The sequence below is a fragment of the Triticum aestivum genome, chromosome 3D, assembly GCF_018294505.1.
Source record: "Triticum aestivum cultivar Chinese Spring chromosome 3D, IWGSC CS RefSeq v2.1, whole genome shotgun sequence".
NCBI lineage: Eukaryota > Viridiplantae > Streptophyta > Magnoliopsida > Poales > Poaceae > Triticum > Triticum aestivum.
This window is the reverse complement of record NC_057802.1, coordinates 22309615-22331023: the sequence shown is the minus strand read 5'-3', so window position 1 is coordinate 22331023 and position 21409 is coordinate 22309615. Positions and strand designations below refer to the sequence as shown.

At 42.7% G+C, this 21409-nt stretch overlaps 1 pseudogene; it reads left to right on the top strand.

The window, feature by feature from the left end:
- Window positions 1–498: 498 nt before the first annotated feature.
- On the top strand, window positions 499–4241 carry LOC123076993 (zinc finger protein STAR3-like; annotated as a pseudogene).
- The last annotated feature ends 17168 nt before the right edge of the window (window positions 4242–21409 follow it).

Here is a 21409-nt window from a genome sequence, read left to right as displayed (position 1 = left end):
CCTGAACATGTTTTTTTGCCATGCCTTCTTGTAGTGCTACATGGCAACTGCTAGTGTTTAGTGGGTGGCAACTCCTAAAGTTTTGAAATCATGGCAATTGCAGTAGATCAGACCATACATGGCAACTGCAGTTGAGCAACCATGGCAACTGTAGTTGTCCGACATGGCAACCGAAGTTCAGCGACATGACAACTGCAGTTAAACGAACATGGATGAGGGTCTGAACCATGGCAACTGCGGGAAGCGCGGTGACTGTCACGCGGGCATGCGGGACCACGAGGTACGAGGCCTGACGTACGGGGCATGTGGGCGTTATCTATTTCACCCACACGCACGCGTGTGAGAGGGATCGGGAGAGAAAAAAAGATGTGTGGGCATTACTTTTTCCCCACACGTGAGTGTGTGGGCTGTTCCTCTTATACATCACATAAAATGTGTGAGCAGCCCCCTAACGCCCACACGTGTGGCACTTATCGGCATGCTGAAAAAATGTTTATACGACTATGCCTCGTCGGTAGTCGCCACCCACACAGGAGAGGTCAAACCAACTGCCAATTTCTTGCCAATGACTAAACAAACGAGAAGATCTTGGATTCAAGCGGATCCCCCAATCTTTTCTGTAGCCAGGTCACCCCATGTCTGCACACCCAGCTTCCTGGCTGCTTCCTTGTCCTGCTTCCTGCTCCTCCCGCCTCTCCAGGGCGCCCCCTTCCCGGCGACGAGGCGTGCCGCGTCTGGCCGGACCGCCGATGAGCGCCGCCTCCTGGCTCCTGCGCATCATCCTTGGGAATGCGGCTGCCGACCTGTAAAGTTTGGTACCAGGTGATTTCGGGCAAGATCCGGATTTCTTGAGCTCCTTCTTCCTAGGTCAATGCGTTCTCAAGGAAGAGACATCCGTTTCTTGGATTAGCTGTCGAAGCGGCCTTGGATTAAAGGTAGCACCAGTATTTCACTTCTTGATCTCTGTAGCGTCCGACACCAATTTCTCTGAATTTTTTGGGATACCCTGAACCAAAGGGGGTGCCTTTTTTGGGATACTCTGTACCCCCTCGCTGTTCTTGTCACGCTTACTGCCTTACATATGACTGATATGAGATTGTTCACAAGAAGTAGCCACTCTGATTTGGTTGATGTGCTAAGTTACCCTGTAGATTAGTACTCCCTCCGTTCCGAAATAGATGACCCAACTTTATACTAACTTTGTATTAAAGTTAGTACAAAGTTGAGTCATCTATTTTGGAACAGAGGGAGTACATGTCAGAGTACAGTTTCTAGTTTCCGCTCCAATGATGTTAATTGTTACTATGTTCTATGAGCATCGATCTGTAACTGCATTGCCAAGTTGGTACTTTAGAGTAGCTTAAATTGCACTACTTTCTGCATGGATGTGATCTTGTTCCAGTGACACTACTTGTGGTGTGCTGAGTAACATATGTTCTGAACAGATTTCCGGTTCAAGTAATAGTTTCAACTAGGGCCCTCCAATCCTCTTGTAAAACAAATTTTTTTAGTACAGTCAAAATAATTGGGTGTTGCAGGAAACAGGAGTGCAGATTAGTTTTCTTTTCTGGGGTCTGGTTTTCATTTAAATTACAGCGGATAAACTGATTATCATCATTAGTGTGTTGAGCATTTGATAATAGATTTGTCCTCTATAAAAGGATTTGTGTAATAAACATGAACTTGAAAATCTTAGGGCGGATTGCATTTCTAATGCCTTAATGTTTTGTTTTGGATTGGTCTACTCAAATATGTGCAGTATGTAAAACTTCAATCTTCGGGTACAGAATGCTCAACAGGTGACGTTATTTTGGTTGTTGTGCTAGGTTACCCTGTACTCCTAGTTTCCACTCCAGTGGTGTTAATTGTTATGTTCTATGAGCATCGATCTCTAACTGCATTGCCAAGTTGGTAGTTTAGAGTACTAGCTTAGATTGCACTACTTTCCCTATGGATGTGATCTTGTTCCAGTGACACTCTGTTGTGGTGTGCTGAGTAACATATGTTCCCGACTGATTTTTGCTTCAACTAATAATTTTAACTAGGGCCCCCACCTCTTGTAAACAATTTTCTTAGTGCAGTCAAGTAATTGGGTGTTGCAGGTAAAAAAAGTGCGGATTAGTTTTTTTGTCTGGGATCTGGGTTTCATTTAAATTACAGTCGATAAATTGATTATCTTCATTAGATTTTTGAGCATTTGATTATAAGTTTGTCCTCTGTAAACGGATTTGTGTAGTAAACATGAACTTGAAAATCTTAGTGCAGTTTGCATTTCTAATGCCTTAATGTTTTGTTTTGATTTGGTCCACTCAAATCTGTGCAATATGTACAAGTTCAATCTTCAGGTACAGAATACTCAACAGGTGACGTTATTTTGTTTCAGATATTCAGACAGGCTGCTACATTCCCCTGATTTCAAACACCTGATTCCATAAAGAAGTTGACGATGGACCGTGGCAAAAATATCATCCAAGATGAACCTCCAAATCTCAGCTCCAATCCTCTGTATTACCAGCCCAGTTCAGAGAATCTGCTCCTTGACATGGGAATGCAACAGCCATTTTCGGCATCCACCTTACCATTCGATCCTGCACCTTCCACCAGCATCCCACACATGGACTGGAACCCAGGTACAATGCTCGACAACCTCAGCCTTATCGAGGACAAGATCCGGCAAGCAAAGGATGTCATCCGTTCGATGATCAGCGATGGCAGTCAGTTATCGACTCAGCAGCAGCAGCAGGTCAATGCAGACCTGACATGCCTCATAGTTCAGCTCATCTCAACAGCCGGGAGCCTTCTCCCTTAACTGCAGAACTCATCCTTTCTTAGCCAGCCCCCCTGCAACAGTGCAGATGGCTAATCTTGCTGCCAGTGGCAGTGGAACTAGCTCAAGCTCCGTTCGTAACAGAGCCGTCTCTGAAGATCACAAGGAGGAAATGCATAGTCCTGACTACGAAGAGCTTTTTAAGGGGTTGACTGATTATGCTGTGGAAGTGGAAGGCATTGAAATCGGCAACAGTTTACTTGTCGACGAGCACGACACCAAGGATGGCAACGAGGTTGGCATTGGCATAGATGCAGACAGCCTACCACCAGGCACATATGAACTCTTGCAGCTGGAGGAGGACGAGATCCTGGCTCCGCACACCCACTTCTGCGCCATCTGTGGCAAGGGCTTCAAGAGGGACGCGAACCTGCGGATGCACATGCACGGGCACGGCGACGAGTACAAGAGCCCTGCCGCGCTGGCCAAACCGCCTAGGGACGAGAGCTTGGACCACGCTGCCATTGTGAAGAGGTACTCGTGCCCGGTCGCCGGGTGCAAGAGGAACAGGCTGCACAAGGGCTTCCTGCCCCTCAAGACGATCCTGTGCGTCAAGAACCACTACAAGCGAAGCCACTGCGTGAAGAACTACACCTGCAGCCGGTGCCACGCCAAGAAATTCTCTGTCATGGCCGACCTCAAGACGCATGAGAAGCACTGCGGCCAGGTCAGGTGGGTGTGCTCCTGCGGCACGACCTTCACGAGGAAGGACAAGCTGTTCACTCATGTGGGTCTGTTCAAAGGCCACACACTGCTGTTGCCGGCAGACGAGCCTGAGGCTCACACCAGGTGGCTCACGCAGGAAGCCATCAAGAACCAGCCAAGGGTAGTAGCTTGATTTGGGGTAACTCTGGTGGTGCTGGCGTGCCTTTAGGTGTCGATGGGCTCGACAGCTTCACCGAAGACTTCCTTTCGACGGAGAATTTTGGCTCCTTCAGCTTTGGTTTAGGGCAATTCGATGGGTTCCCAGAAGATAATTCTGAGGGTTCATTCATGCTGCTGCCTCCAGGGCACCACCAAAGCGCCGAAAAGAATGGAGAGAGCTAAAATTCAGACCATTCTTTTCCTGGATGGTTTCAGAGGTACTACAATCATTTATCTGTAGAATAGCACCTCCCTTTTTGTTCTTCACGGCGCTTTGTGCTTGGCTGGGAAGTTCTTACCTGAAATATTTCCCTGTGTCTTATGTACTATATACTCCCGTACTTCTACCTCAAGTTCCATTTGCATTGAGCTGTTGGTTTTCATCTTTGTAAAGTATCAGGCCACCTATTGTGAATCTGATGCAGACTCATTTAAGATTTGGGTACTTTATAACCACATTTGTAGATTTGTCTTGAAAAGTTCGCTCGTCTATATTTATGATTTTGCTGGGTTCTACATATACAATATAATTTGTAACTAGATGTGCATTTCAAATGTAGAGGCTCTTTTTTTAGTGAATTATATGGAGGAGATACTGTACATTTTTCATAAAAAATAATGAAAAAAATAAACTTGATTAAGGACATGAGATTATGAACCTATATAAAAAGTTATCTGCAGAGATTTCGAACACGCAAATTGGGGAGACGTCAGAGCTTTGCTTATTGTTGGCTGACATTGAAGAGGTGATAAATTCTGTCTTGATCAGAAGCAGAATGATGTAAGTTCTTCGAGACCCTAGCACCATGTCACTGGATAATCAATGGGAGGATAATGTATAGGACAGTTCTGTGAACTAATACTGGTTTATTCAGAAAATCGTTTTGAGTATTAGTTGGGAGCTCTAAATTATGGATCACGGAATCAGCATTTCTTTATGGAGTTTGTTTTTTATATTCTTATTAAATTAGATTGCTTGCTAACCCTCCTTAGAAATTACCCAAAGTGCTGGCGGTTACCTTGGTAGTTTCAGTTGGGTCGTGAGCTCCGCATGCTGACCATATCTGCTTCAACCTGTATATATGTTTCTCCACTGCTTGTCGACACATTACAGAACATTTTAGACAAAAATTAGGTGGACCTTCCTTCAATTCAGGAAATGCCTAACTTGTACTGATCTCATGCTTTAGGTGATCAGGTCCATTTCATTTACTTTATTTTTCATAATAAGGAAGTAACTGGCACGAACTCGTCTACAAACTAGCCAAAACACAATGAAGCACTTTACTATAGAAATGGAAAGTTTTCATCCTGTCTGCGGGTACCCAAACAGTAGTACTTGCTTGCAAATTTACAAGAGATCATCGTTTAATGTTTCCATATTCTAAGATTGTGAAGGACAAAAACTGCCCCTCCCCAACCAAGGTCTTCTCCACGCCGCCGCCTCGGTCCCCCTCCTCTCACCCTGTTTGTCGGCCTTGTCGGCGACTAGAGGAGTCAGGACCCGCCCCTTCCGTTTTTCTTAGTTTTTGTAGGTCATTGTTTCCCCTTAGGTTCTGATTTCCCGGTGGCATCGACAAGGTGGCGACAGTGATGACACATTGAAATAAGGACTCTCCCGCCTCTCCCTACCTCGACGGACGTGGACGAAGGGACCGTGAGGGTATAGTTGCCAGATCTTTTGACTCTCTTCAGATCTTGGCAGTTTGTGTGTCAATCAGGAGAAATACTTGTTTGTCTAGTGGTGCGGCGATTTCGACATCTTCTTTCGATCTATTCAACGACATGGTCGTGTTTTTTCAACCCTGACTAGTGGTAAAGGATTATAAGTCTACGATGCATCGGGCGATGCCCCAACCGATGTTCCTTCAAAGACTACTAGATTTCGTTTCTAGCGACCAACAACGATTGTGGTCTTCAAAGCCAAGTACAACAAGGCTGTTTTTTGTAGGTGTGCCTTTCCCTGATCGTCGGTTCAGTGCAAGCCAAGCTCCGGCAGGTGACGCATAATCATAGGAAGAAGATGACCAATATGATTTTTGATGTAATTTTATTTTTTGTTGGTCGTTTTATGTCTTGTTGTCTTTCCATTCTATTGGTTGCTGTTTTTCTTGATAATTATCAGCTATAAGATACCTCCTTCTGTATATTTCTCAAAAATAAAAAGGGCAGCAATAAAGCTCCTCAGATTTGCCACCACTTGACATGCTAGATTCATCGATGGCTGCAACCACTTGAAAATGATAGTTCGGGGTCAAATAAAAAAACTTCAAAATGATGGTACCCAGCTTATTTATCCAATATGAATGGTGCGTTAAGCGATAGATATGTGATGCATGACTTGTATGGCGGTCTTCTATTGGTAGCCTCTTGCTCTAGTGATATATGTACAGAGACTTTTAAAAGTCCAAAAAAATTAAATGTGTGCATCATTTGATGCATAGGCCGAGAGTTTGACTTTGTTTATGAAGGGAAAATAACCATCAAATCATTAGCCAAAATTTCGTTGATCTTTGTTAGGCTACTAGTTTTTCTTACGTTTTTTTTAGGGAACTATTTTTCTTACGTGAATGATTTACAAATTACCTTGGCATCATAGCCGGCCCATAGGCCAGATAAACATGCATGGTGATCAACCCACGCACACAGGTGGAGGCCCCTACCCACATACTAACTGACTATATATATACACGAAAAGTCTAACGCCCATGTGTGGGGTTTGCATCTCGCCCACACGCGTGGATCCGCGTCCGTTTGTTAGCGCACGAATCTTGGCATGTTTCTAGTGCCACGTAGGACTGAGCTGGTGTGTGGGCATTCACCTGGTCGCCCACACGGCCGTTTCACCACACGGGAGGGGCTGGTGTGTGGGCGTTCAGCAGTTCGCCCACACGCCACTTTCCACTCACGCACAAGGGCTGGTGTGTGGGCATTTGCCATCTCGCCCACACACCCGTCTCATCTCCCACACCCAAGTTGCCACTTGCCATGTGTTTTGCACTGTACATGGCAACTGCCCTAGTGTGCTTTATAAGCAGGTGGCAACTCTTTTTTTTTACCCGAACATGTCAGTTGTCATGTATTTTTGCAGGGTACACGGCAACTGCCCTAGTGTGCTTGTAAGCAGATGGCAACTCTTTTTTTTACCCGAACATGTTGTTTTGCCATGTCTTTTTGTAGCACTACACGACAACTGCCTAGTGTTAGTAGGTGGCAACTCCTAAGGTTTTCAAATCATGGCAACTGTAGTAAACCAGACCATACATGGCAACTGCCTAGTGGTAAACCAGACCATACATGGCAACAACCGCAGTTGCCCAAAAATGGCATCTGAAACTTTTGACATTAGATGGCAACTGCAGTTGAGCAACCATGGCAACTGTAGTTGTCCGACATGGAACCGAAGTTCAGCGACATAGCAACTGCAGTTAAACGAACATGGACGAGAGTCTGGACCATGGCAACTGCGGGACGCGCGGTGACTGCCACGCGGAGCGTGCGGGACCACGAGGTACGAGGCCTGACGTACGGGGCATGTGGGCGTTATCTATTTCGCCCACACGCACGCGTGTGAGAGGGACCGGAAGGAAAAAAAGAGGTGTGTGGGCATTACTTGTTTTGCCCACACGTAGGTGTGTGGGCTGTTTCTTCTCCATGCCACACGAGGCGTGCGGCACAACCACCCGATACACCACACGTGTGGCAGTTATCGGTGTCCTATATATAAATGAATATCTAGACAAAACAAAAGACTCAATTTACAGTGCAAGTCCACAATATAAATCACCTTTATTTAGGCTACTAACCTTTCTTAGGTGAATGATTTACAAGTTGTACTAAAGGTTGTCTTAGTTAGAGCAATGCTATTTCGGTACACAAGTACAGTGTAGACATACATGACCAACATATTTCTAATCCCACAATAATATGTAAGACACACTTGGCAAAAAAATATATATGATAAAGCGGTGTCCCAATAATTAAGTGACAAGCTCCTCGTAAACATCTTATGTAATCTAGAATTTTTCTATTTGCGTATGTCTAATCAAAGAATAATCAAGATATTTCGTATATACCACTCAGTTATTAAGAACACACAAAGAGATATACACTATATTCACCTGCAAAGAAAGAAAGATATACACTATATTTGTGCAATAGTCACAAATAATCGGAGAAACAAGCAACTTTCTTTTTTTAATTTTTTATTTTCTAACGTTTAAGTGGATTTGGTTTAAATATGTTAAAATTTATTATTTAAACAAATAGTGTAAAATACCATAGTATATTATTATCTATGATTACGATTTAATGAATTTTTTATATATAAGTACTAAAAATTGGTGTAAATGATTATATTTATTTTGAGGGCCTAATATTTGGTTGAATGACCCCGATGTCGACAAGCTAAGGAGAAGCCAAAGAGCTGGCTAGCTTAGGTTGCTCTAAACAAGCGGCACAATGATACATTGATCAATGTGCCGTCATATTAGTACATAAATTTTTCTTGTTTATTATTATATTTGTTTTATAATTATTTCATGTATTAGATACCACTGAACCTGTACCAACACTGTGGCCCTTACTTTTGTTCTGAAAGCACGTCAGTGTGGACTGTTCACAAACTAGTAAAGAACAAGTCTACACTTAGCCTTTTGGCCCATAGGCTATGTAGTGCCAGAAGTGAGACCCTGTCAGATGTATCCTCGTCCTTAAAAGAGTCAGATGTAGTCTCAAATATGTTCTGATTCGTGTTCTCTGCAACACAGATGTATAATTAGGGTCTGCATTGTTTCAAAATTTACAGAAACTGGCTTTTTTTTCCTTTTCGAGATCGGATTTAACTCTCCAGCCCCATGTAAGGCGTTAAGACTTCCTCATGTTTTCTTCCCTAAGCCTAGGTTGCTTGGGAAGGCTCTCCCCTCTAGGCTTTCACTGGCGAACCCGTGGTTTCGCCTCCCTCCTCATGCCGCTCCCGCGTCCGATGGCGAGGAGGGGAATCCCGGTGCCTCCGCTTTAGTTAATAGTTTAGGTTAGAGTTTTTTAGTCCTCGCAGGCGCGGCACTCGTTGGATGGTGGCGCTTCTTCTTTGAGTTTGTCTTCTGGGCTCCAATCCTCCTCGAGTTTGTCCACATGGATGTAGTCGACGGAGCTCTGACGTAGATTCCCCACCGTCTCCTTAGAGCGGTGACCTCGAGCCCATCCAAGGCGGAGCTGCCGTGGCCGCTCGAGAGCTTGAGGGGCAGATGGTCACCGTGAATGAGGCAAGGAAGGGCGGGGTGTTGGGGAACACAGTAATTTCAAAAAAATTCCTACGAACATGCAAGATCTATCTAGGTGATGCATAGCAATGAGCGGGAGAGTGTGTCCACGTACCCTTGTAGACCGAAAGCGGAATCATTTAGTAACGCGGTTGATGTAGTCGAACGTCTTCACGATCCTACCGATCAAGTACCGAACGCACGGCACCTCCGCGATCTGCACACGTTCAGCTCGGTGACGTCCCTCGAACTCTTGATCCAGCTGAGGCCGAGGGAGAGTTTCGTCAGCACGACGGCGTGGTGACGGTGATGATGAAGTTACCGGCGCAGGGCTTCGCCGAAGCACTACGACGATATGACCGAGGTGTAAAACTGTGGAGGGGGGCACCGCACATGGCTAAAGATCAACTTGTGTGTCTATGGGGTTTCCCCCTCCCCCCTATATAAAGGAGGGAGGAGGGGAGGGCCGGCCGGCCCCTAGGGCGCGCCCCAAGAGGGGAATCCTACTAGGACTCCAAGTCCTAGTAGGAATCCACCAAGAGGGAGAGAGGGCGAAGGAAGGAAGAGGGGGAAGGGAAGAGGGGGAAGGGAAGGAAAGGGGGGCGCCGCCCCCTTCCCCTAGTCCAATTCGGACCCAAGGGGGGAGCGCGCGGCTAGCCCCTCCTGGCCCTTCCTCTCTTCCCACTAAGGCCCATAGAGGCCCATTAGTTCTCCTGGGGTTTCCGGTAACCCCTTTCGGCACTCCGGTTTTATCCGAAACTCTCAGGAACACTTCCGGTGTCTGAACAACATGGTTCAATATATCAATCTTTATGTCTCGACCATTTCGAGACTCCTCTTCATGTCCGTGATCTCATCTGGGACTCCGAACAACCTTCGGTACATCAAATCACATAAACTCATAATACCAATCATCATCGAACGTTAAGCGTGCGGACCCTACGGGTTCGAGAACTATGTAGACATGACCGAGACACATCTCCGGTCAATAACCAATAGCGGAACCTAGATGATCATATTGGCTCCTACATATTCTACGAAGATCTTTATCGGTCAAACTGCACAACAACATACGTTGTTCCCTTTGTCATCGGTATGTTACTTGCCCGAGATTCGATCGTCGGTATCACCATACCTAGTTCAATCTCGTTACCGGCAAGTCTCTTTACTTGTTCCGTAATGCATCATACCGTAACTAACTCATTAGTCACATTGCTTGCAAGGCTTATAGTTATGTGCATTATCGAGAGGGCCCAGAGATACCTCTCCGACAATCGGAGTGACAAATCCTAATCTCGATCTATGCCAACTCAACAAACACCATCGGAGACACCTGTAGAGCATCTTTATAATCACAGAGTTACATTGCGACGTTTGATAGCACAGTAAGTGTTCCTCCAATATTCAAGAGTTGCATAATCTCATAGTCATAGGAACATGTATAAGTCATGAAGAAAGCAATATCAATAAACTAAACGATCATAGTGCTAAGCTAACGGATGGGTCTTGTCCATCACATCATTCTCTAATGACGTGATCCCGTTCATCAAATGACAACACATGTCTATGGCTAGGAAACTTAGCCATCTTTGATTAACGAGCTAGTCAAGTAGAGGCATACTAGGGACACTCTGTTTGTCTATGTATTCACACATGTACTAAGTTTCTGGTTAATACAATTCTATTGTGAATAATAAACATTTATCATGATATAAGGAAATATAAATAACAACTTTATTATTGTCTCTAGGGCATATTTCCTTCAGTCTCCCACTTGCACTAGAGTCAATAATCTAGATTACATAGTAATGATTTTAACACCCATGAAGTCTTGGTGCTGATCATGTTTTGCTCGTGAGAGAGGCTTATTCAATGGGTCTGCAACATTCAGATCCGTATGTATTTTGCAAATCTCTATGTCTCCCTCCTTGACTTGACCGCGGATGGAATTGAAGCGTCTCTTGATGTGTTTGGTTCTCTTGTGAAATCTGGATTCCTTCGCCAAGGCTATTGCTCCAGTATTGTCACAAAAGATTTTCATTGGACTGGATGGACTAGGTATGACACCTAGATTGGATATGAACTCCTTCATCCAGACTCCTTCATTTGTTGCTTATGAAGCAGCTATGTACTCCGCTTCACACGTAGATCCCGCCACGACGCTTTGCTTAGAACTGCACCAACTGATAGCTCCACCATTCAATATAAATACGTATCCGGTTTGTGACTTAGAGTCATCCGGATCAGTGTCAAAGCTTGCATCGACGTAACCATTTACGACGAGCTCTTTGTCACCTCCATAAACGAGAAACATATCCTTAGTCCTCTTCAGGTATTTCAGGATGTTCTTGACCGCTGTCCAGTGATCCACTTCTGGATTACTTTTGTACCTCCCTGCTAAACTAATAGCAAGGCACACATCAGGTCTGGTACACAGCATTGCATACATGATAGAACCTATGGCTGAAGCATAGGGAATGACTTTCATTTTCTCTCTATCTTCTGCAGTGGTGGGGCATTGAGTCTGACTCAACTTCACACCTTGTAACACAGGCTAGAACCCTTTCTTTGCTTGATCCATTTTGAACTTCTTCAAAACTTTACCAAGGTATGTGCTTTGTGAAAGTCCAATTAAGCGTCTTGATCTATCTCTATAGATCTTGATGCCCAATATATAAGCAGCTTCACCGAGGTCTTTCATTGAAAAACTCTTATTCAAGTATCCTTTTATGCTATCCAGAAATTCATATCATTTCCAATCAACAATATGTCATCCACATATAATATTAGAAATGCTACAGAGCTCCCACTCACTTTCTTGTAAATACAGGCCGCTACCTCTTGAGCACTGCGTTGGTTTTTCCCTTGAAGAGGAAAGGGTGATGCAGTAAAGCAGCGTAAGTATTTCCCTCAGTTTTTGAGAACCAAGGTATCAATCCAGTAGGAGGCTACGCTCGAGTCCCTCGCACCTACACAAACAAATAAGAACCTCGCAACCAACGCGATAAAGGGGTTGTCAATCCCTTCACGGTCACTTACGAGAGGGAGATCTGATAGATATGATAAGATAATATTTTTGGTATTTTTATGATAAGGAGAAATAAAGATGCAAAGTAAAATAAAAGGCAATGGAAATAGCTAAGTGTTGGAATATTAATATGATGGAAAATAGACCCGGGGGCCATAGGTTTCACTAGTGGCTTCTCTCAGGAGCATAAGTATTACGGTGGGTGAACAAATTACTGTCGAGCAATTGATAGAATTGAGCATAGTTATGAGAATATCTAGGTATGATCATGTATATAGGCATCACGTCCGAGACAAGTAGACCGACTCCTGCCTGCATCTACTACTATTACTCCACACATCGACCGCTATCCAGCATGCATCTAGAGTATTAAGTTCATAAGAACAAAGTAATGCTTTAAGTATGATGACATGATGTAGAGGGATAAACTCATGCAATATGATATAAACCCCATCTTGTTATCCTCGATGGCAACAATACAATACGTGCCTTGCCGCCCCTGCTGTCACTGGGAAAGGACACCGCAAGATTGAACCCAAAGCTAAGCACTTCTCCCATTGCAAGAAAGATCAATCTAGTAGGCCAAACCAAACTGATAATTCGAAGAGACTTGCAAAGATAACCAATCATACATAAAAGAATTCAGAGAAGATTCAAATATTGTTCATAGATAATCTTGATCATAAACCCACAATTCATCGGTCCCGACAAACACACCGCAAAAGAAGATTACATCGAATAGATCTCCACGAGAATCGTGGAGAACTTTGTATTGAGATCCAAAGAGAGAGAAGAAGCCATCTAGCTAATAACTATGGACCCGAAGGTCTGAGGTAAACTACTCACACATCATTGGAGAGGCTATGGTGTTGATGTAGAAGCCCTCCGTGATCAATGCCCCCTTTGGCAGGATGCCGGAAAAGGCCCCAAGATGGGATCTCACGGGTACAGAAGGTTGCGGCGGTGGAATTAAGTTTTCGTGGATGCCTCTGATGGTTTGGGGGTACGTAGGTATATATAGGAGGAAGAAGTACGTCGGTGGAGCAACATGGGCCCCACGAGGGTGGAGGGCGCGCCTGGGAGGGGAGGGGTAGGTGCGTCCCCTGCCTCGTGCTCTCCTCGTTGATTACTTTACGTGGACTCCAAGTCCTCTGGATCACGTTCGTTCCAAAAATCACGTTCCCGAAGGTTTCATTCCGTTTGGACTCCGTTTGATATTCTTTTTCTGCGAAACACTAAAATAGGCAAAAAAAAACCCTGCAATTTGGGCTGGGCCTCTGGTTAATAGGTTAGTCCCAAAAATAATATAAAAGTGTATAAATAAGCCCATTAAACATCCAAAACAGTATATATAATAGCATGGAACAATCAAAAATTATAGATACGTTGGAGACGTATCAAGCATCCCAAAGCTTAATTCCTGCTCGTCCTCGAGTAGGTAAATGATAAAAACAGAATTTTTGATGTGGAATGCTTCTTTACATACTTCTTAATGTAATCCCTTTTTATTGTGGCATGAATATCTAGGTCCGAAAGATCCAAGATAAAAGTTTAATGTTGACATAAAAACAATAATACTTCAAACATGCTAACCAAGCAATTATGTCTTATCAAAATAACATAGCCAAAGAAAGCCTATCCCTACAAAATCATATAGTTAGGCTATGTTTCAATATTGTCACACAAACGTTCTCATCATGCATAACCCCGATGACAAGCCGAGCAATTGGTTCATACTTTTAACGCGCTTCAGCCTTTTCAACTCTTACGCAATACATGAGCGCAAGCCATGGATATAGCACTATGGGTGGAGTAAAGTACAATGATGGGGGTTATGAGAGAAGACAGAAAGGTAGAAAGTCTCATATTAACGCGGCTAATCAATAGGCTATGGAGATGCCCATCGATTGATGTCAATGAGAGGAGTAGGGATTGCCATGCAACAGATGCACTAGAGCTATAAATACGTGAAAGCTCAACAAAAGAAACTAAGTGGGTGTGCATCCAACTTGCTTGCTCACGAAGACCTAGGGCATTTTGAGGAAGCCCACCATTGGAATATACAAGCCAAGTTCTATAATGAAAAATTCCCACTAGTATATGAAAGTGACAACATATGAGACTCTCTATCATAAAAATCATGGTGCTACTTTGAAGCACAAGTGTGGAAAAGGATAGTAGCATTGTCCCTTCTCTCTTTTTCTCTCATTTTTTTGTTTGGGCCTTCTCTTTTTTTTTCTTTGGCCTCTTTTCTCTTTTTTTTTTAGTCCGGAATCTCATCCCGACTTGTGGGGGAATCATAGTCTCCATCATCCTTTCCTCACATGGGACAATGCTCTAATAATGATGATCATCACACTTTTATTACTTACAACTCAACAATTACAACTCAATACTTAGAACAAGATATGACTCTATGTGAATGCCTCCGGCGGTGTACCGGGATATGCGATGAATCAAGAGTGACATGTATGAAAAAATTATGAATAGTGGCTTTGCCATAAAATACTATGTCAACTACATGATCATGCAAAGCAATATGACAATGATGAAGCGTGTCATAATAAACGGAACGGTGGAAAGTTGCATGGCAATATATCTCGGAATGACTATGGAAATGCCATAATAGGTAGGTATGGTGGCTGTTTTGAGGAAGATATAAGGAGGTTTATGTGTGATAGAGCGTATCGTATCACGGGGTTTGGATGCACCGGCGAAGTTTGCACCAACTCTCAATGTGAGAAAGGGCAATGCGCGGTACCGTAGAGGCTAGAAAATTGTGGAAGGTTGAGAGTGCGTATAATCCATGGACTCACAGCAGTCATAAAGAACTCATATACTTATTGCAAAAGTTTATTAGCCCTCGAAGCAAAGTACTACTACGCATGCCCCTAGAGGGATAGATTGGTAGGAAAAGACCATCGCTCGTCCCCGACCGCCACTCATAAGGAAAGCAATAAAAGAACACGTATGTGTCAAAATTGTTACACAACTTTTACCATACGTGCATGCTACGGGACTTGCCAACTTTAACAAGAGTATTTCTCAATTTCACAATTACTCAACTAGCACACTCTAATATTACCACCTTTATATCTCAAAACACTTATCAAGTATCCAACTTCTCATGATATTTAATAAACTCAATATAGAAGATTAATTTCACAATTAAAGCAAATTACCATGTTGTTTAAGACTCTCAAAATAATATAAGTGAAGCATGAGAGTTCAACAATTTCTATAAAATATAACCACCGCCGTGCTCTAAAAGATATAAGTGAAGCACTATAGCAAAACTATATAGCTCAAAGAATATAAGTGAAGCACATAGAGTATTCTAACAAATTCCGAATCATGTGTGTCTCTCTCAAAAGGTGTGTACAGCAAGGATGATTGTGGCAAACTAAAAAATAAAGACTCAAATCATACAAGACGCTCCAAGCAAAATACATATCATGTGGTGAATAAAAATATAGCTCCAAGTAAATTTACCGATGGATAAGGACGAAAGAGGGGATGCCTTCCGGGGCATCCCCAAGCTTTGGCTTTTTGGTGTCCTTAGATTATCGTGGGGTCCCATGGGCATCCCCAAGCTTAGGTTCTTGCCACTCCTTGTTCCATACTCCATCAAAGCTTTACCCAAAACTTGAAAACTTCACAACACAAAACTTAACAGAAAATCTCGTGAGCTCCGTTAGCGAAAGAAAACAAAACACCACTTCAAGGTACTGTATTGAACTCATTTTTTATTTATATTGGTGTTAAACCTACTGTATTCCAACTTCTCTATGGTTTGTAAACTAATTTACTAGCCATAGATTCATCAAAATAAGCAAACAACACACGAAAAACAGAATCTGTCAAAAACAGAACAGTCTGTAGTAATCTGTAACTAACGCAAACTTCTGGAACTCTAAAAATTCAGCAAAAATAGGAAGACCTAAATAATTTGTTTATTGATCTGCTGAAATTTGAATAAATATTATCTCACGTTCTGGTAATTGTTAACAATTGTTTTCGTGAACAGAAAGTTTCTGGAATTTTTCAGCAAGATCAAATAACTATCATCCAAGAAGATCCTATATGTTTAACTTGGCACAAACACTAATTAAAACTTAAAAACAAATATAACCAGAGGCTATATCAAAGATTTGTTCCTAAACAGAAACAAAAAGCAAAAAACTAAAAATAAAATTGGGTTGCCTCCCAACAAGCGCTATCGTTTAACGCCCCTAGCTAGGCATAAAAACACGAATAGATCTAGGTATTGCCATCTTTGGTAGGCAATTCTTCAATAAGGTGCCTATCACCCCTAGGGGTTTCTTAATTTTTATTAATAATCAAACTTCTAGGCACGAAATCAAAGAAATCTCTTGTGGCAAAAGGTTCCTTAAGGATAGCAAAAAGATTGGGGTGAACACTTATGGATTTAAGGTCCGCCTTCCCTTTACTAGAAGTTTCACCCTTATTCTTAGGAACATACATTAACTTGGCAAGCCTAGCATTGGAAGAAGTGTTTTTCATGGAAGAAAAGGCAGATCCTAGGTTAGTAATAATATCCTCAATTTTATTAATTCTAGTGGAAATCTTGATCTATCCTTTCATTAACCATAGGTTCCTTTTCTTTAAAAATTTTAAGAGCAACTACTACCTTAGATCCATATTGGGTAATTTGATTATGGATCTTTTTATCCAAATTTTCAATCAACTCTACGGTGGCAATTTTATTTTCAATAATTTCAAGCCGTTGCATCACATGTTCCAAAGTTAAAATAGTTCCATTAACCAAAAGAGGTGGTGAGCCAAACAAATCTATCATAGCATTATAAGAATCAAACGTATGGCTACCCAAAAAGTTTCCTCCGGTAATGGTATCAAGAATATATCTATGCCAAGGGGTGATGCCTACATAAAAATTGCGAAGTAAAATGGTAGTAGATTGCTTTCTAGCAGATTTATTTTGAGCGTTACAGATTCTATACCAAGCATCTTTTAGACTTTCTCCCTCCCTTTGTTTAAAATTAAGAACTTCATTCTCGGGAGACAGAGGAGTACATAAAGGACTAGCCATGACGAAAAGGAAGGCGAAAAAGAGGCAAACGGAAAGAGAGGGCGAATAAAACAACAAGGGTGAAGTGGGGGAGAGGAAAACGAGAGGCAAATGGCAAATAATGTAATGCGAGGGATAAGGGTTTGTGATGGGTACTTGGTATGTTGACTTTTGCGTAGACTCCCCGGCAACGGCGCCAGAAATCCTTCTTGCTACCTCTTGAGCACTGCGTTGGTTTTTCCCTTGAAGAGGAAAGGGTGATGCAGTAAAGCAACATAAGTATTTCCCTCAGTTTTTGAGAACCAAGGTATCAATCCAGTAGGAGGCTACGCTCGAGTCCCTCGCACCTACAAAAACAAATAAGAACCTCGCAACCAACGTGATAAAGGGGTTGTCAATCCCTTCACGGTCACTTACAAGAGTGAGATCTGATAGATATGATAAGATAATATTTTTGGTATTTTTATGATATGGAGAAATAAAGATGCAAAGTAAAATAAAAGGCAATGGAAATAGCTAAGTGTTGGAAGATTAATATGATGGAAAATAGACCCGGGGGCCATAGGTTTCACTAGTGGCTTCTCTCAGGAGCATAAGTATTATGGTGGGTGAACAAATTACTGTCGAGCAATTGATAGAATTGAGCATAGTTATGAGAATATCTAGGTATGATCATGTATATAGGCATCACGTCCGCGACAAGTAGACCGACTCCTGCCTGCATCTACTACTATTACTCCACACATCGACCGCTATCCAGCATGCATATAGAGTATTAAGTTCATAAGAACAGAGTAATGCTTTAAGTATGATGACATGATGTAGAGGGATAAACTCATGCAATATGATATAAACCCCATCTTGTTATCCTCGATGGCAACAATACAATACGTGCCTTGCTGCCCCTGCTGTCACTGGGAAAGGACACCGCAAGATTGAACCCAAAACTAAGCACTTCTCCCATTGCAAGAAAGATCAATCTAGTAGGCCAAACCAAACTGATAATTCGAAGAGACTTGCAAAGATAACCAATTATACATAAAAGAATTCAGAGAAGATTCAAATATTGTTCATAGATAATCTTGATCATAAACCCATAATTCATCGGTCCCGACAAACACACCGCAAAAGAAGATTACATCGAATAGATCTCCACGAGAATCATGGAGAACTTTGTATTGAGATCCAAAGAGAGAGAAGAAGCCATCTAGCTAATAACTATGGACCCGAAGGTCTGAGGTAAACTATTCACACATCATCGGAGAGGCCATGGTGTTGATGTAGAAGCCCTCTGTGATCAATGCCCCCTCCGGCAGGACACCGGAAAAGGCCCCAAGATGGGATCTCACGGGTACAGAAGGTTGCGGCGGTGGAATTAAGTTTTCGTGGATGCCTCTGATGGTTTGGGGGTACGTAGGTATATATAGGAGGAAGAAGTACGTTGGTGGAGCAATGTGGGCCCCACGAGGGTGGAGGGCGCGCATGGGGGGTAGGCGCGCCCCCCTGCCTCGTGCTCTCCTCGATGATTACTTTACGTGGACTCCAAGTCCTCTGGATCACGTTCGTTCCAAAAATCACGCTCCTGAAGGTTTCATTCCGTTTGGACTCCGTTTGATATTCTTTTTCTGCGAAACACTGAAATGGGCAAAAAAACAGCAATTTGGGCTGGGCCTCCGGTTAATAGGTTAGTCTCAAAAATAATATAAAAGTGTATAAATAAGCCCATTAAACATCCAAAAACAGAATATATAATAGCATGGAACAATCGAAAATTATAGATACGTTGGAGACGTATCACAGGCTTCTCCAAAAGTCTGTATAAAACCATATGCTTTGATCACACTATCAAAATGTTTATTCCAACTCCGAGATGCTTGCACCAGTCCATGAATGGATCGCTGGAGCTTGCACACTTTGTTAGCATCCTTTGGATCAATAAAACCTTCTGGTTGCATCATATACAACTCTTCTTCTAGAAATCCATTCAGTAATGCAGTTTTGACATCCATTTGCCAAATTTCATAATCATAAAATGCGGCAATTGCTAACATGATTCGGACGGACTTAAGCATCGCTACGGGTGAGAAGGTCTCATCGTAGTCAACTCCTTGAACTTGTCGAAAACCTTTCGCAACAAGTCAAGCTTTGTAGACAGTAACATTACCGTCAGCGTCAGTCTTCTTCTTGAAGATCCATTTATTCTCTATGGCTTGCCGATCATCGGGCGAGTCAACCAAAGTCCATACTTTGTTCTCATACATGGATCCCATCTCAGATTTCATGGCCTCAAGCCATTTCGCGGAATCTGGGCTCATCATCGCTTCCTCATAGTTCGTAGGTTCGTCATGGTCAAGTACATGACTTCCAGAACAGGATTACCGTACCACTCTGGTGCGGATCTTACTCTAGTTGACCTACGAGGTTCGGTAGTAACTTGATCAGAAGTTACATGATCATTATCATTAGCTTCCTCACTAATTGGTGTAGGAATCACTAAAACTGATTTCTGTGATGAACTACTTTCCAATAAGGGAGCAGGTACAATTACCTCATCAAGTTCTACTTTCCTCCCACTCACTTCTTTCGAGAGAAACTCCTTCTCTAGAAAGGATCCATTCTTAGCAACGGATATCTTGCCTTCGGATCTGTGATCCGAAGGTGTACCTAACAGTCTCCTTTGGGTATCCTATGAAGACACATTTCACCGATTTGGGTTCGAGCTTATCAGGTTGAAGCTTTTTCACATAAGCATCGCAGCCCCAAACTTTAAGAAACGACAACTTGGGTTTCTTGCCAAACCACAGTTCATATGGTGTTGTCTCAACGGATTTAGATGGTGCCCTATTTAACATGAATGCAGCCGTCTCTAAAGCATAACCCCAAAATGATAGCGGCAAATCAGTAAGAGACATCATAGATCGCACCATATCTAATAAAGTGCGGCTACGACGTTCGGACACACCATTACGCTGTGGTGTTCCGGGTGGCGTGAGTTGAGAAACTATTCCGCATTGTTTCAAATGAAGACCAAACTCATAACTCAAATACTCTCCTCCACGATCAGATCGTAGAAACTTTATTTTCTTGTTACGATGATTTTCCACTTCACTCTGAAATTCTTTGAACTTTTCAAATGTTTCAGATCTATGTTTCATTAAGTAGATATACCCATATCTGCTCAAATCATCTTTGAAGGTCAGAAAATAACGATACCCGCCGCGAGCCTCAATACTCATCGGACCGCATACATCAGTATGTATTATTTCCAACAAGTCTATTGCTCGCTCCATTGTTCCGGAGAACGGAGTCTTAGTCATCTTGCCCATGAGGCATGGTTCGCAAGCATCAAGTGATTCCAAAAGCCCAGCAGCATGGAGTTTCTTCATGCTCTTTACACCAATATGACCTGAACGGCAGTGCCACAAATAAGTTGCACTATCATTATTAAACTTATATCTTTTGGCTTCAATACTATGAATATGTGTTTCACTACTATCGAGATTCAACAAAAATATACCACTCATCAAGGGTGCATGACCATAAAAGATATTACTCATATAAATAGAACAACCATTATTCTCTGATTTAAATGAATAACCGTCTCGCATCAAACAAGATCCAGATATAGTGTTAATGCTTAACGCTGGCACGAAATAACAATTATTCAGGTCTAAAACTAATCCCGAAGGTAGATGTAGAGGTAGCGTGACGACGGCGATCACATCGACTTTGGAACCATTTCCCTCACGCATCATCACCTTGTCCTTAGCCGATCTTCGCTTAATCCGTAGTCCCTGTTTCGAGTTGCAAATATGAGCAACAGAACCATTATCAAATACCCAGGCACTACTGCGAGCATTAGTAAGGTACACATCAATAACATGTATATCAAATATACCTTTCACTTTGCCATCCTTCTGATCCGCCAAATACTTGGGGCAGTTCCGCTTCCAGTGACCAGTCCCTTTGGAGTAGAAGCACTCAGTCTCAGGCTTAGGTCCAGACTTGGGTTTCTTCACTTGAGCAACAACTTGTTTGCCGTTCTTCTTGAAGTTCCCCTTCTTCCCTTTGCCCTTTTTCTTGAAACTAGTGGTCTTGTTGACCATCAACACTTGATGCTCCTTCTTGATTTCTACCTCCGCAGCCTTTAGCATTGCGAAGAGCTCGGGAATTATCTTATCCATCCCTTGCATATTATAGTTCATCACGAAGCTTTTGTAGCTTGGTGGCAGTGATTGAAGAACTCTGTCAATGACACTATCAACCGGAAGATTAACTCCCAGTTGAGTCAAGTGATTGTGGTACCCAGACATTTTGAGTATGTGTTCACTGACAGAACTATTCTCCTCCATTTTGCAGCTATAGAACTTATCGGAGAC